Below are 17,469 nucleotides of genomic sequence, written 5' to 3' on the forward strand. Positions count from 1 at the left end.
TACAAGTAGACGAAATATATTCCGTGTTCAGGAAAGAAATAGAGACCAACTACGACAAATACAGCGACTCAGAAATCAAGTTCTACAACAACATTATTCAAAATTTAATCCCAACATAGTAGAAAAAGTTAACAACGAGACAATTAACACCGACAACAACACTAGCGACTTGAATGAGACATTAAAATCACACAAAAAACTAACGTTAAAAACCACAGTTATAATATCAATTTTATCTATATATAAAAGACAAAAACAAATCGTTCCGACAGCGAACATTGACCACACAGCTATTAAAACAAATACGAGCGTAGACTCAAGTTACAAACCAAACATGGATGCTTTAGAGATCCTAAAAACGGCCACCAGCCTCATACCTACATTTAGCGGTAGATATGACGAAGCTGAAGCCATGTTAGCTGCTTTAGAAACAATGAAAGAAGCAGTGGATGAACAGCACCACAGACTAATAATGCGGGTGGTACAATCAAAACTAAAGGGGAAGGGCAGAAAAATCATCGGAAAAACGGTGACCAACATAGAAGACGCTCTGGCAAAAATCGGTGCATATGTTAAGAAAACAGAGTCGCCAGAAGATATTGCCACCGCAATTCATGCATTAAAACAAAAAACAACACCAAAGGATTTTGGTGAAGAAATACAAGCTCTGGCAGAAGAACTAGAACAAGCATATCTTGGGGAGGACGTTGCACCAGCACTGGCAACGGCAAAAACCAACAAGATAGCAATGGCAGCTTTTGGAAAAGGGCTCAAAAAAGAAATCCATCAGGCGATAGTATTGTCCGGTACCATTCCCACCTTTGATGCAGCTATTAGAGCAATTATTAGCATCGATAAGACGAATCAAAGCACGCAGGACAAAAAGTCAGACAATAGACAGAATGGGCAGGAGAATAGATACAGCTCGAATCAGCGTCAGACAAACACTCGTGGTATAGACCAACGTCAAAACAATAACAACTGGAGATCCCCACCCCAGCAAAACAATAACAGTTGGAGATCCCAACCACAGCAAAATAATAACAATTGGAGGTCACCACAAACACAAAACGGTAGACAGGGAGAAGGGTACAACACCCGAAACAGGCAACCCGCCGGCCCAAATTTTTTAGGGCAACGCGAACCGCAAAGGGCAATCCTTTACACGCAAATGGAGACCCAGAACCCACAGGTGGACCAGCCCTCCACAAGCCATTACGGGCAACATACACAATAAATGTGCAAAAATCAAATTTTATTAGGACAAGATTAGGTCTAGCAGATTCAATATGCAACCTATTTGTAGATTCAGGTTCCGACATTTCTATCATCAAAGGCAACAAAGTAAGACCTACACAAATTTATAAACCAAAAGATATAGTGGATATCATAAGCGTAGGAGAAGGAACAATACCCGACAGACAAAGAGAGCGAAATTTACAGGCGAGGGGCATGTAGAAACAGGGGGAAGGGGTTCGGTCGAAGTTGTATTGTCCGCCATAGTCGAGCGGAAGCGATTTTTTTCCGAATTGAGAGTGAGCGCGCGCAGCGCTCTCTCGCATGCCTTCAAATTACACGGGGCGCTCTCGCGATACAAAACAGCTGATCAGCTGATACCCCCTCCCTCCCGTTTTTTTCCTCTCGCGCTGCGCTGGATGCGCGGATCAGCTGTTCTTGCTCTCTCGCGTTTCTTTCGGTTTGCGCTGCGCTGTTGCCGCACTTGCGCGCCCCTACTAGCAATGAGAATGTAAAAGTGTGCGTCTTTCAGGCGAGGGGCATGTAGAAGCAGGGGGAGACGGTTGGAAATACGCGGAATTACGCGGCGGCGAGAGCGTGTTTTGCTTTCTACACAGTTTTCGCACTCACACAATCACACATGTGTGAATGTGTGCGTTCACTTTCAGCCAGCGCGCTCAGTTTGGTTTTCTCGCAGCGGCTTGCTGGTGTCGGTGTCTCGCTCGCACTAGTGCAGCGAGTGTTCCTCGTGCGTTCCCTTTCTTGCTACCACACAAAATCGTCAGTACAGTTCAAGCCTTCGCAGTGTGAGGCCGCGCGCGTTTTAGCCTAAGTCCCGGGCGCTCGATGTAATTTGAAGTGAAGTGTTGAAGTGTTGTTTATTTCAATACAAATTAATACGGCCTCGGCCGTATTTTCTATTGATAAAGTGTTGTGCGCATTGAAATAAAGCAGCGGTAATCTTTCATAATTCAACATGAATATGTAAATTATGCTGCTTTATTTCAATGCTTTTTTTTACAGTATTCAACATACACAACATACAGGCAGTAAGGCAGGTGCTTGAAGTGACGATTTTTTTTTATTATTTATAATAAAAAATATGTGTGGTTTTGTGGCAAGATTGTGGTTAGCGATGTGTGGAACTGTGCCTTAAGTTTCAATAAAGTGTTAAAATATCAAACGAGTTTGATGTAATTAAATTTATTTCGATGCATGCGATTTTATTACGCAGCAAATCTAAGTGAACGAAAGCGCACAGCGCACAACGCGCAACGAAAGAAACGAGGGGGAGGGGGTGTTCAGCGCAGCGCGCAAGTGCGGCAACAGCGCAGCGCAAACCGAAAGAAACGCGAGAGAGCAAGAACAGCTGATCCGCGCTCCAGCGCAGCGCGAGAGGGAAAAAACGGGAGGGAGGGGGTATCAGCTGATCAGCTGTTTTGTATCGCGAGAGCGCCCCATGTAATTTGAAGGCAAACGAGAGAGCGCTGCGCGCGCTTACTCTCAATTCGGAAAAAAATCGCTTCCGCTCGACTATGGCGGACAATACAAAATCGACCGAACCCCTTCCCCCTGTTTCTACATGCCCCTCGCCTGTAAATTTCGTTCTCTTTGTCTGTCGGGGCTGCGCTGAACACCCCCTCCCCCTCGTTTCTTTCGTTGCGCGTTGTGCGCTGTGCGCTTTCGTTCACTTTGATTTGTTGCGTAATAAAATCGCGTGCATCGAAATAAAACTTAAACACATCAAACTCGTTTGATATTTTAACAATTTATTGAAACTTAAGGCACAGTTCCACACATCGCTAACCACAATCTTGCCACAAAACCACACATATTTTTTATTATAAATAATAAAAAAAAATCGTCACTTCAAGCACCCGCCTTACTGCCTGTATGTTGTGTATGTTGAATACTGTAAAAAAAGCATTGAAATAAAGCAGCATAATTTACATATTCATGTAGAATTATGAAAGATTAACGCTGCTTTATTTCAATGCGCACAACACTTCAACACTTGAAAATACGACCGAGGCCGTAATAATGTGAATTGAAATAAATAACACTTCAACACTTCACTTCAAATTACATCGAGCGCCCGGGACTTAGGCTAAAACGCGCGCGGCCTCACACCGCGAAGGCTTGAACTGTACTAACGATTTTGTGTGGTAGCAAGAAAGGGAACGCACGAGGAACACTCGCTGCACTAGTGCGAGCAAGACACCGACACCAGCAAGCCGCTGCGAGAAAACCAAACTGAGCGCGCTGGCTGAAAGTGAACGCACACATTCACACATGTGTGATTGTGTGAGTGCGAAAACTGTGTAGAAAGCAAAACACGCTCTCGCTGCCGCGTATTTCCGCGTATTTCCAACCGTCTCCCCCTGCTTCTACATGCCCCTCGCCAGAAAGACGCACACTTTTACATTCTCATTGCTACCCAAGCGAGTCAACACGCTCGAAAGTAGCAAGGAAAGTAGAAATGAAGTAGCCTTCTACTTCCCTTCTACTTTTGTTGCTTAAAATCAGAAGAATGTAGAAACATGTGGGTTCCAGGAAAGAGCAAAAAATGAGTTCTTGAGTGTACACACACGCACACGCGACGACTCACACTTACGTTCTTGTTCTACGCCCCTCCCCCTTCTCACTCGTCCCACAGATCTATTTTTAGATCATCACACTTCCATCGACGGCGGTCGATGTGACGATGTGTGTCGTCGCGTGTGTGTTGTCGATTTGGTCAGAAAAACTTTTTCTTCACACCAAATCTCTGACATGGAGCGTTGGCGTACCGATTGAACCATCGCGACTTTGATCAATGCGCGCGGTTAAAACGACCTTTTGTATTGTGTTGTACGTAGCGTGCGCGCCAAAATTTTAAGAGTGCGCGGAGAGTGAATGTGGTTTTTGGGGGTGGGGGAATGAGATACAGAGACAAATTTCGCTGCACATTAACACATACATTCTCACTGCACGGGTTGAACTGCGAATGCTCAGTTCTGAGAGAATATACTCGAGCGCTCGCGCATGAGTGCAAGCAAGCGCGGTATAGAGGATAGAGGGAGACAAACGATTATTTTGCTCCAAGCTTTCTACTTTTGTCCCGTTGGGTAGTAGGGTCATACCTCCAGTGGCGGATCAAGGGTATTGGGGGCCCAAGGCAGAACGACGAGTTGAGGCCCTCTGTAAATGGTAAATGTTGTTGGGTGGGGGGGGGGGGGGGGGGGTGGTGGTAGCGGCACTAAGCTTGTTGTTGGGAGATTGAACAGTAAACTTGAAATGCCGTCGGGGCCCCCTGCGATCATCATTCGCAAACTCTAAATTTTTTGCTGACCGTGGGGGGGGGGTGGGGGGGGGGGGTGCAAATGATTCGCCAGCCTCGAGGCCTCAACGTCCATCCTTCCGAGGGCCCTTGTCGCTACTCTGTCCATACGGCATACTATTAAATGGCGATCTACGAGGCCCCTAAATCGGCGGGGCCCCAGGCGACCGCCTAGTCCGCCTACCGTTTGATCCGCCACTGCAGTAGTGCAAACAACCAGCGTATTGTATGGTTAGGAACAGAATGAATTTATTTTAGATACAAACTTATAACCACAGTGAATTATTATAGTATGCCGATATTTTGTATAACTATTGAATATTACGTCTGTAAGGTTTGGAGGTGTAACACAGAATGAACATTTATTAACACATAACCAAAGGCTACTCCAATTCGATAATTACTATTCTAACATCCCCCCTTAATCGAGAATTGGCTTAATTCCAAGCGCCTCTCGGCCAGTTTCAAACTTGCTTACAGGAAGCACCTTAGTTAGCAAGTCTGCTTCTTGATTTTTAGAGCAAACATGTTTCAGCTGAATTAAATTTCTTGCAATGCTCTGCCTGACAAAATGGTGTCTTACACCTGTTTCCATCTACGTTCGAATCTCGTGCCATTTGCATCGAATCGCAAACCGCCTGCTTCGAATCGCATGCCACTACGATCGAATGCGTGCAACCATAGCTGAATCGCGTTCCACTACGGTCGAATCATGTGCCAGTACGATCGAATCGTATGCCGCTACCATTGGATTTCTGAATGGTAGAGCATAGTAAACTGTTTGTTCACGTTTGAAAGCTGCTTCTTTCTTCGCCAATGGCAATTCGTTTGTAAAATTCTAATAAAAGGTAATTATTCACAGATTTCACGTAAAATCCTTGATATCAACGAATATCGTGGTCCCTTGTTAATGGTAAAATCCTTGTTTTCAACTAATATTCTGTGTTCGTTGTTGATGGTATAATTCATGGTTTTAACCAATATTCAAGGGGTTTACCTATAATCAGAGAATTCCTTTTTATTAGTATTTTACTAGCAAAATGCCGTCGGTGAAGAAAGAAAAAGCTTTCAAACGTAAACAAACAGTTTACTATGCTCTTGCTTTCAGAAATCCAATGGTAGCGGCACACGATTCGATCGTAGTGGCATATGATTCGACCGTAGTGGAACGCGATTCAACCGTACTGGCACGCGGTTCAACCGTGGATGCACACATTCGATCGTTGTAGCATGCGGTTCGAAGCAGGCGGTTTGCGATTCGAACGTAGCTGGAAACAGGTGTATATCGATATGTTTACTTCTGGATGAGTAACCAATTTGCTTTTCTGCCAGATAGATAGCACTCCGATTATCACAATAAATCGTCACTGGCTCTACACATCCTAACAGTTCTTGTCGAAATCCCTTCCACCAAACAGCTTCCTGAGTAACTGCTGAAACTGCCATGTATTCGGCTTCTGTCGTTGAAAGTGCTACTGTTGATTGTGTACGGCAATTCCAGGCAACTGGACCTCCAGACTGTTTCATCACATAACCAGTGATAGAATGACGGTTATCTGTTTCATTGCCCCAATCTGCTTCACAAAAACCTTACAAATTTCCATCGCTTGTACTGTTGTACATAAACTTCGTGGTTTTCGTTCCTTTTAAATAACGAAGAATTCATTTCGCTGCAATCCAATGGGGTTTTCCAGGATCATTGCAGTAATGACTCACTGCATTCACAGCAAAACTTATATTTGGTCTAGTTCCTTGAGCCAAGTACTGCAAGCCACCTATTAGTTCCCGGTATGGTACATTTTCCATCTGCTTGAGCTCTTCTTCTGTCTATGGACTCATCTGCTTGGACAGTTTCTGTCCTGGATCCGCTGGCATACGCACAGTGTTGCAATCTGCTACACCATAACAATTCAAAAGTGAATATATGTACTGTTCTTAGTCCAACAGTACTACGCCATCTACTCTGGTCACTCGTATTCCAAGAACTTTGTTAGCGAGACCCAAGTCCTTCATTTTAACAGCTTCGTCAGCTGTTTCTTTTAATTCTTCTCCCAGCTATTACTGTTCGAGAAGATCAATAAATCATCTACGTAAACTGATACTATAAGAATGCTTCTATCATTAATGTTATAGTACACGCAAGTATCGTAAATGGACTGCTTCAACCCAATGCGTTTCAGCTCAGCATCTAATTTCATACTCTACTAGCTTGCTTCAGTCCATATAGCGCTTTGTTCAGTTTACAGACCTTGTGTGGTGCTTCTTAACTCACGAACCCCTCTGGCTGCTCTGTATATTTCCTCTTCCTCCAGATCTCCTTGGAGGAACGCTGTCACTGCGTCCATCTGCAGTATCTTCAGGTCCATTTTGACAACCAAGGACATTAAATATCGCACGGTAGCCAATCGAACAACAGGTGCATATGTCTCGTTGTAATCGACACCTTTGACTTGAGAGAAGCCCTTTATAACTAACCTGGCTTTGAATCTCTCCACCGAGCCATCTGCATTTGTTGCCCGACCTCTCCGCCGCACCGAGCAGCCGCGAAGGTAGCTGGTGTCTGGGTCCGCCGTGGAGACGAGCAGCAATTCGAACTAAGCCCCGCTTCACTAACACCGCCAGGAACTCCGCCTTCTAGATCCCTTTGGCAAAAGTTCGCGCCTCACAGCGACTGCCTTCCAGCTAGTTTCCCCAGGCTTTCTGGGGGCTATGCAGATGGAAGGGGAACCTTTACCGCAGAAACTCTCAAGAGGAGAAGCTCAAGGAGTAGAGAGTGAGCGAGCAGAGATCGGATTCGACTTCGCCTTTTTGCCTACTGGATTACCACTGGAGGGGTCCAATAGCGGATCAATAAGCTTTCGAAGATTATATCGTTTCGGGAGTGAAATAATATATTGCGTTTCGTTTCTCTTGCTTAGCTCATTTTGTTTATTTTCAGTTAGGAAAGGATTTTACAGCGTGTCTTTCTAGCGATGGATAACATCCTTTTCTAGGAAAAATATTCTTCCTTAGGTGAGGCGAAAAATATATTAGGATCGAACGCGATCCTCTACTACCGCGCCCTGGACACCTATCTCTAACGCTAAATTATGTTTCTAATTCTGTGTAGTGCATACTAGGTTTTTATTAGGAAATTCCTGCCCTTAGTCGAAAAATGTCCTGATGAGGACGAAGAGAAAAATATTTATTCGAGGATCGAACGCGATCCTTTTTAATAGTGTACCGCATTCCTGCCGCATGCACTACCTAGTACGCTCGGATACTAGGCGCTTAGAACCATAGAGGATGCTCTATTCTAATTCACTTATCTGCCTATCGTACGCGCTACTACCACCATCACATACACAGCGCGTTCGCTCGCTTGTGCTCGCATCTGATAAGCCTGAGCGACAGCATTGGTTTTCACCGTATACGCCCACTTCGATCGTAAGGCTTTACGACCAGCAGGCAAACTTGTCAGGTCCCATGTTCGATTTTCTTGCAAGGCATCAAATTCTGATTTCATAGCATTCTTCCAACGGTTGCTATCTTCATTGGAAACAGCTTCTCGATACGTACTAGGTTCATCAGCGATCACCGAAACTACGGTACAGGATTCACCAAAATCTCGCATCGTATCTGAAAACTGTGAAGAACTTTTAACCGCGGCACTGCAATTCATTACGAAATCCCGGTACTTGCCTGGGGTAATGCGCTTCCTCACACTGCGCCTTACCAACATACGTGGGTCCTCTAATTGTGGAGGGAGCGCGGCAAGCTGCTCGATCAGTTGATGATGTTGAACAGCTGCTGCTTCATCGCCATTAGGATCATCGTACTCTGAATCGCCGTCATCGTCTTCAATATCATTTCGGTCTTCACTTGACTCCAAACGTTCATCTTCTTGATGCTGTATGACAGGCTGTACATACAATTCTCCAAGATCAACTTCAGACGATCTTGGACACTGCACACTCGTCCAGGAATATGACATCCCGACTGACGATGATTTTCTTCGTCTTCGAGTTGTAAACTCGATACGCCTTGAAACTGCTGCTGTATCCCATGAAAATGCCATACTCGGATTTGGCATCCCATTTCTGTCTCTTCTCTTTCGGAACATGACACATCACCTTTGCTCTAAATATACGAAGATGCGCCAAATTCGGTCTTTTTCCAGTAAAGGCTTCTTCAGGTGTCATTTGCAGTCCGATAGTTGGTGATCGGTTGATCACATATGATGCCGTCGCAACTGCTTCATCCCAAAAACGCTTCGGCAGATTGGTTCACACAGCATACTCCTCGCCTTTTCTACAATTGTCCTATTCATACGTTCCGCTAATCCATTCTGCTACGGAGTGTATGGAGCGGATGTCTCGTGATGAATACCGGACCGACAAAGGAATTGCTTCATTTCACGATTCATATATTTCTTCCCATTGTCTGATCTGAGACGCTTAATTTTCTCACCCTTTTGATTCTCGGCAAAGCTCTTAAAATGTTGAAATGCTTCTAAAACTTCAGTTTTGGTTTTTATAAAATAAACAAACGCCTTTCTGCTCGAGTCGTCAATAAAAGTGAGAAAATATCGACTTCCTCCTATCGATACTATCTCCATGGGTCAAGTCGGAATGAATCAGCTTCAACACACGGTTCACACGTTGTCCCTTGGAATGAAACGGTTGACGATAGTTCTTACCTTGTATACATGGTACTCACTGTATTCCAACCGTCATGTTGAATTCAACACCGCTTGCCATATTACCAAGCCGTTTCATGCATCCAATAGACATGTGACACAGCCTACGATGCCAAAGTTGAAAGCTGTCATCCATCCGGCTGACCATGTTCACCGATGATCCGGTTGCTCTTTTCAATCTGTACAAAACGCCAGATTCTTGACCGATCGCAACCACTTCGTTAGTTGGACTGACCACCTTACACGTCTGTTTTCGGAACGTCATTCGGAACGTAGTACTTCTGACACATCTTGCTAACGGATAAAAGATTCACTGCCAATTCCGGTATAAACAGGACATCGTTCATCGAAATTTCACACGTTGACCTTCCAACATCTGCCGATACTTTCACCAAACCTTTTGCAACCACTGGAACAGCAGTGTTGTTGGCTACGTTGATGCTTGACGAAACATTCTCTGCATCAACCAACAAGTTGCTATTTCGGTACAAATGAGACGTCGCGCCAGAATCAAAAATCCATTCTTCCTCCGCTGCTGCAGGCGACTGACATGCATTAAAAGCTGCGAAAAATGCAGCATTACCACTGCTGCCGTGCTTCTCTTCTTTCTTCTTGTCAGATGATTGACTCGAACACTGAGATGCATAGTGGCCCATTTTCTTGCATCGGTAGCACTGAATACTAGATTTAGATTTATCGCTACGCTTCTTCATCGTCGATTTCGAGTTGCTCAGGAATGCTTCCACAGCCTGCTTTTCGCTCGAAACTTTCACATCTTGCGAGATTTTCGCTTTCACTATATCCGCAGTCAGCTTGATTCCGGATGACTCCAGGTCAAGGATCATAGGATCATATTGCTTTGGCAAGCCTTTCATGAGCAAACTGGCCAACCAAGCGTCATCGACCTTAAATCCAACTTCTGCCATCTGATGACTCGTCGTGAACAACTCATTCACATACTGCTGAGTCGTCTGACAAATGATGTCTTCATCACGTTCAGCTCCAACCATACGAATACCTGTGAGCCGTTGCAGTAGACCAGGGGCCTCCAAACTTTTCAGTCCGCGGGCCGCATTGCTTCAAAAATTACTATGTTGAGAGCCATTTGATGTTACCTATAATTGATGAGTGAACGTTTAAATCTTATTTTTATAACAAAATACTAACGATACTTGAACAGATTCGTGTTACTAAAGCTTGATTTTTGTCTAAGAAATGTAAAAAAAAAATACAATTTCTTTTGAAAAAGTCAAAATAACCTAATATTTATTCTAAATCTGGCAAAGTCATCGGGGCCGCATTATAAGCTCTTGAGGGCCGCATGCGGCCCGCGGGCCGTAGTTTGGAGACCCCTGCAGTAGACCAATCTTCCTGGTTGATCCACTATGCTCGTACGTGTTCCAAAGATTGTCCCACGCATTTTTAGCATCCCGCAACAGTCCATCAGTCCAACAGTATATGCTTGAATCAATGCTGAGACATATTGTAGCCAATGCTTGCAGGGAAATTTCTTCGCTCACTGCCGGTTCACCTTCAGCTAACTCCTTCACTGCGTACCAGGTCTTCTCCTTAATCAGGACCATCTTGGTGGCGAAAGATCAAGAGCTGTAGTTTTCCCATCCTCGAAGTATTTCCCGCAAAGGCAGAGAAAATGATGCTCCTGCTTGTCTCGGATTCGTCATGCTTCACAAAAATGCTTTCGACAATTTTTTTTTTATTAATAAAACCGTATCTTGAGGATTTCTTCAAAAAACAGATTCGTAGCCTGGGCCCATAACCTATTGAATATTACGTCTGTAAGGTTTGGAGGTGTAACACAGAATGAACATTTATTAACACATAACCAAAGGCTACTCCAATTCGATGGTTACTATTCTAACAATAACGAATTACTTTAAACTCATAACAATGTCCTTCAATAGTTTCATTAACCACATCAACTCGCAGCTGGCTTCAGAGAGTGCCACGTACTCCGCTTCGGTTGACGAAAGTGTGACGCATGGTTGTCTTCGAGCTGCCCAACTGATTGGTCCTCCGAGATGAAACACGAAACCGGTATTCGACTTTCGGTCCGTCTTATCACCAACCCAATCAGCATCAACGAACACTACTAGTGGTGCTGGTGAACCTATTCGCAAATTCCACTCCGCAGTTGACTGAAGATAACGTAGCGTTAGTTTTGCTTCGGTCCAGTCTACTTCCGTTGGAAGACTCACCTTGCGTCCTAGGATCGAAGCGCTGATGGCGATGTCCGGTCTGGTATTCACTGCGATGTACAGAAGAGCACCCACTAGGCTCTGGAACTCGTCGTTTCTAGGCATGGCTACCCAAGATCCATCGGTATCAAAGATCGTTTCGAAATCGATTGTCCAAACCGTTGAGCTATTTTATTTATGTAGTTTTGCTGGTTCAGGAAAAATTATCCACCTGATCGTCTCACTCGTATTCCCAAATAGTACCGTATGTCACCAACACACGTAATGATTTTCAAGGTGCATACGAACAGCTTCATATTCTGCTTCCGTGTTGCTCATTATGAATATATCATCCACATAGAGTAATATGAACGATTTCTTCTGTTTTCTTGAAGTTTTAACAAACAAGCATGGGTCTGCTACCGATGGTATGTAACCCAGTAGATTCAAGACTTCAGTGATTTTCGTATACCACACCCGTCCAGCTTGCTTTAGACTGTAAAGACTTTTTCTGATTTTCAATACGTCATCTTTAACTTTTACTTTATTTGCTTTATTTGTATATTTATTAAATGATCGACGGACCTCATAAGCCCTCTCGACATATGTAAGGGTACAATAGGAATATAACATAAATAGTCACACGCTTTACAATAACACAATAATAACAACAATAACAATTACAAGGACGCTAAAGATTCTGACGAGAGGCGCGAAGTAAATTAATGCGACTGAACACATTGGCCATCGTCATGCCGGGCTCATACGCATCAGATTTCGCATTCAGAGCAAGACATATACGCAAAAACGGGTCTCGGGAGGCGAAGGCGGTCCTTGTCTCTGGGATGGCCAGCATCGCCCGAGGGCGGAGAGTTCTTGCAGGCACGTACAGCTGTATCGACGAGAGCAAAACCGGACAATCGATGCTACCATTGAGAAGCCCAACGATAAAAGCCAGCCTAGCATTTCGTATTCGGTCGTCGAGTTGGGGTAACCCGAGCAACAAACACCTTGTTGTGTAGTCGTTGTTGCTGCCCCGCGAACGGAGCGCGAAACGGGTAGCCCTACGCTGGATGAACTCCAAGCGCGCAACCCCCCGAGCAGATAAGGGCCACCACACAACGCTGCCATAATCCAGCACTGATCGAATAAGAGCACAATAAAGAATGTTGGTGCAGATTGGGTCAGAGAGCTCGCGAGTCATGTTAACGACTAAACCTAACAATTGACTGCATCTTGTCACAACGTGATCTAGGTGTTGCTCAAACGTGAGTCTCGCGTCGACGAAAACACCCAAGTCCTTGACACAATCGACTCTCTGCAAAATTTGCCCGTTTAGCGTGTAGTCGAAATGCACTGGAGAGCGCGAACGGCTGATGGTGATGGTAACACACTTATCAACACAAATGGTTAAGGAGTTTCGCGTGCACCAGTTATCGAATTCTTCTAGTGAAGCCTGGAGTATACGATAGCCGTCTGGTCCCTGGATTTGCCGAAAGATTTTGGTGTCGTCCGCATAGAGCAGGTGATTATCCGCAGGAAGGATCGTGGAGACATCATTTATATAAAGGACAAATAGTAAAGGTCCCAGATTGCTGCCTTGAGGGACGCCAGAAGAAGCACGGAGGGATCTAGATAAATGGGGCACCATCCTAACGGAACGCTGTCAAACGACAGTAGCACCTATCCTTGCAAAATTGTTCAATGCATTGCTAGCCAATGGCTACTTTCCCAAAACATGGAGGAAATCTTGGATGGTTCCTATTTACAAAAAGGGCGACAGGACAGATGCCATCAACTACCGGGGTATTACATCCTTGTGTGCCATTGCCAAGGTGTTCGAACTAGTGATATACAAAAATCTGCTACATGCATGCCGCAGCTACCTAAGCCCGTATCAACATGGGTTCGTGCCAAAAAAGTCGACTACCACGAACCTGGTTGAATTTGTAACCTATTGCACTAGTCAAATTGATGCCGGAGCTCAAGTCGATGCATTTTATACAAATCTGAAAGCAGCATTCGACTCTCTTCCGCACGCAATTCTTCTCGCTAAACTCGATAAGCTAGGACTTCCCAGCTCGCTCGTACAGTGGCTTAAGTCTTACCTAATTAATCGCACATACATCGTGAAAATTGATAAGCACATGTCCAAAGAAATAGTCAGCAGCTCGGGTGTGCCACAAGGAAGCAATATTGGCCCGCTTCTCTTCATATTGTTCATGAACGATGTTACCCTCGCTCTACCTCCCGACAGTATCAGTCTGTTTGCCGACGATGCAAAAATTTTTGCGCCTATTCACAACACAGGTGATTGTACATTCCTGCAAGACTGCATCGAAATTTTCTGTTCGTGGTGCAAGCGTAATGGACTGACTATCTGCATCGAGAAATGCTACTGTGTGTCTTTTAGTCGATGCAGGAGCCCAGTCACTGGTACCTACTTCATAGACGGCACTGCAATTAATCGACAAAATCATGCCAAAGACCTGGGCGTTCTGCTTGACTCTAGTTTGAACTTTAAACAGCATATTGATGACGTTGTAACTAGAGGAAATCAATTACTTGGCGTGGTTATCCGGACAACTAATGAATTCCGCAACCCCATGTGCATCAAAGCTGTCTACAACTGTATCGTTCGTTCGGTTCTGGAATATTCGTGCGTAGTCTGGAGCCCAACTACCGCTTCTTCAATTGCTCGACTTGAGGCGATTCAACGTAAACTCACGCGATATGCCCTACGCCTACTTCCCTGGCAGGATCGCAATAATCTTCCTCCGTATGCTGCGCGGTGCCGTCTTCTAGGCCTTGAACCTCTTTCGGTTAGAAGACGCAATGCACAGTGTTCTTTCATCGCTGGATTGCTAAATGGCTCTATCGACTCATCGCCTTTGTTGCATCGAGTCGATATCTATGCACCATCCCGAACACTTAGGTCTAGAGAAACTCTACGGCTCGCTCAACCCCGTTCCAGCGCTGGTCGGTCTGACCCTATGTTCCGCATGTCGGCTGTCTTCAACACTGTCTCGGATTGCTTCGACTTCGACATCTCAACTCAGTGCTTCAAGGAATGTCTCCGGCTTTTGCCATGGCCGCAGTGAATTGCGCTGCAAATCATGTTTTGTAATGTTTTTTTTTTTTTAAATGAACTGTTACATCTTAATTAGGCCATAGGGCCCGTTGAAGATTAATAAATAAATAATAATAATAATAATAAGTGCGGCCCATTAGGTATGATCTCAGCCAAGCAACTAGAGGATCTGGGAGGCCAAGTCTGTCGAGTTTTGCTAGTAATATGACGTGAGATATCCTATCGAAGGCGGCTTTTAAATCGATGTAAATGACATCTACTTGAAGGCGAGCATCAATGGATTTATGGCAGCTACTGACGAATTGGATAAGGTTTGTGGTTGTTGATCTGTTAGGGACAAATCCGTGCTGATTCGGGCTGATGTAATTGCGGGCAGAGGCCAGTAACGGTTCATAAACAAGAAGCTCAAGCACTTTTGCAATGGCCCCTAGCGATGTAATGCCGCGATAGTTAGAAGCCTCATTCTTGCAGCCTTTCTTATGGATTGGTGTTAACCATGAGACCTGCCAGGAGCCAGGAAAGGTGCATGAACGTAGTGATTCCTCGAAGATTTTTACTAGTATCGGAGCAATCGACGCAGTGCACTTTTTCAGGATCACTGCCGGGATGCCATCAGGGCCGGCGGTGTAGGACATCTTTAGGCGGTCTATGGCGCGGGTGACTGACGAGGTATTAATGACCGGAAGCATGGGACGAAGTGCATCTGCGGGTGTGTTAGTAAGTGCAGCATGAAGAGCCTCAGGTGCATGTTTTCAGAAACAAAAGTGTCCTCAAAACGTGTAGCAAACAATTCGCACATATCTGGGAGTGTGCAAACTCGGTTATTAACTCCGTTATGAAAACCTATCGGCTGCTTCATGAAAATGGTTTCCTCTAGTTCTCCATGGAGGTACGCCGTCGTCACGTCTATATTAGGCTTGGGCAATTCGGTTCATTTCTATGAACGTAAACGTACTAGTTCTTTCATTCAGATGAACTGAACGTGAATCGCGATTCATTCGTTCATTTCAGTTGAATAAAATATGGTAAATTGTTTTATTGTATTGCAAATTGTAAATTGTTTTGCATCTTGAAAATTATTAGGCAGACCAGGAAGATCCTTATTACGATTGGTAGGACGTTCTTTTCATGAACGTACTGGTATTACGGTTCACATTCATATTTGTATTGCGGGAATGAACGACCTAGTGTACTAGGACGTTCTTTATTTCGACGGATAGGTCGTTCTTTTCGTGAATGTCCTGGTCATACGGTTCACGTTCATATTTGTATGGGGAAAATGAACGACCTGGTGTACTAGGACGTTCTTCATTTCGACGTTCATTACATGGTCCTGGTATTACGGTTCACGTTCATATTTGTATGACGGGAATGAACGACCTAGCGTACTAGGACGTTCTTTATTTCGACGAATAGGTCGTTCTTTTCGTGAACGTCCTGGTCATACGGTTCATATTTGTATGGGGAAAATGAACGACCTGGCGTACTATAACGTTCATTATTTTGGCGGCGTTTATTTTGAATCGTACAGTTCTGGTACTTGAGGCACAACTCTAGTCACGACTAATGATGATTGTTTTCGTGTCTCCAGGTTTACGAATCGAAACGCCTTCTGATTTTCCGCGTATCCGACTAACACCAACTTTGCAGCCTTTTTATCCAACTTACGCCGTTTAAGGAATGTGTACGAAAGTTTCTGATCCAAATACTGCAAGATGTTCATACGAAGGATACTTTCCGTGCCACATTTCGTAAGGTGTCGATTCCAGTAAGGAGGATGGCAAGCGTTTTTGTAAATAATTGGCAGTAGTGATCGCTTCACCCCAGAACACCTTGTCCATGTTCGATTCTGCCAACATGCATCTCATCATCTCTACTAGGTACCGGTTCTACAGCCACGCCATTTTGTTGTGCAGAATATGGGGCAGTTTGTTGACGCACGATGTCGTGATCTACAAAGATTTTTTTTAAGAATTGCTCCTGTACTCACAAACACCATCCGATCTAATAACTTTCGGATAGTGTCAAAACTGTGTATTAATCATGGCGCAATATTCTCTGATCCGGTTTTCTGTCTCACACTTGTTTTGCAACAGGTAGATAATTGTATACCGACTAAAATCATCAATCATAGTCATAAAAATATCGGCTTGCTCGGTCTGTTGATGCTTCAAACGGTCCTCCCAAGTCCGTATGTACCAGTTCGCCAACACCAGATGCCCTTGAAGATGAAGAACTTGGGAATGATGAATCAAATAGATTTCACGTGACATCGGTTGATGTTCAAGCTGCTTCCCAAATTCTTCCGCGCAATCTTCATTATTGCTTCGATGTCACGATGGCCAAATCGACGATGTCATAGAAGTTTACAGGAAGCTTCATGGTTTTAATCTACCAACATGGCTTGTTCAGTCTGTTTTAGATAAGACAGACCACCTTTACGTTCACCAATCAGCAATACTTGTTTTCCTTTCAGGACACGACACCTAAACCTATCGAAAAACACTTCGAATCCATTATCGGTAATTTTACTTACCGATAATAGGTTTGTCGTCAAAGATGGTACATGATACACCCTGTCCAAGGAAATTTTCTTGCGTTTTCCGTTTCCATCCATGGAAAACAATTGCAGTTTCCGACACCAGCTGACTTTATGGAGTCTCCGTTCGCTAATGAAATTGAGGATTGCTTCAATTTATCTATTAACTTCAAAATAGACGTATCATTCGTCACATGAGAAGTTGCACCAGAATCGAAACACCATGGTGCAGTTTCGTTCCCTTCTCCAATGAACAAACATACTTCCTCTCGATTGTCTTCATTAGCGACGTTGACGTTTTCACCATCTAGCTTACTTATTTTGTCTGCAGCCCATTTTCTACAGTCTTTTCTTATGTGCCAATTCTTCTTGCAATAATGGCACTGTTTTTTCTTGTTGGTTGTTAGTTTC

At 44.3% G+C, this 17,469-nt stretch overlaps 2 long non-coding RNA genes across 2 annotated transcripts; one reads left to right on the forward strand and one right to left on the reverse strand.

Annotated features, from left to right (window-relative positions):
* The first annotated feature begins 2,101 nt into the window (after positions 1-2,101).
* LOC133391657 (uncharacterized) lies at positions 2,102-2,423 on the forward strand. The gene is made up of 2 exons (XR_009765134.1): positions 2,102-2,192; positions 2,260-2,423. It is a non-coding gene; the product is annotated as an uncharacterized LOC133391657 (long non-coding RNA).
* Positions 2,424-2,985: 562 nt separating this feature from the next.
* Positions 2,986-3,574, reverse strand: LOC133391912 (uncharacterized). Its single transcript, XR_009765347.1, has 2 exons — positions 3,323-3,574; positions 2,986-3,148 (listed from the first exon to the last, which is right to left on the reverse strand). It is a non-coding gene; the product is annotated as an uncharacterized LOC133391912 (long non-coding RNA).
* Between the last annotated feature and the right edge of the window lie 13,895 nt (positions 3,575-17,469).

This window comes from Anopheles gambiae, chromosome 2 (genome assembly GCF_943734735.2).
Source record: "Anopheles gambiae chromosome 2, idAnoGambNW_F1_1, whole genome shotgun sequence".
Lineage (NCBI taxonomy): Eukaryota > Metazoa > Arthropoda > Insecta > Diptera > Culicidae > Anopheles > Anopheles gambiae.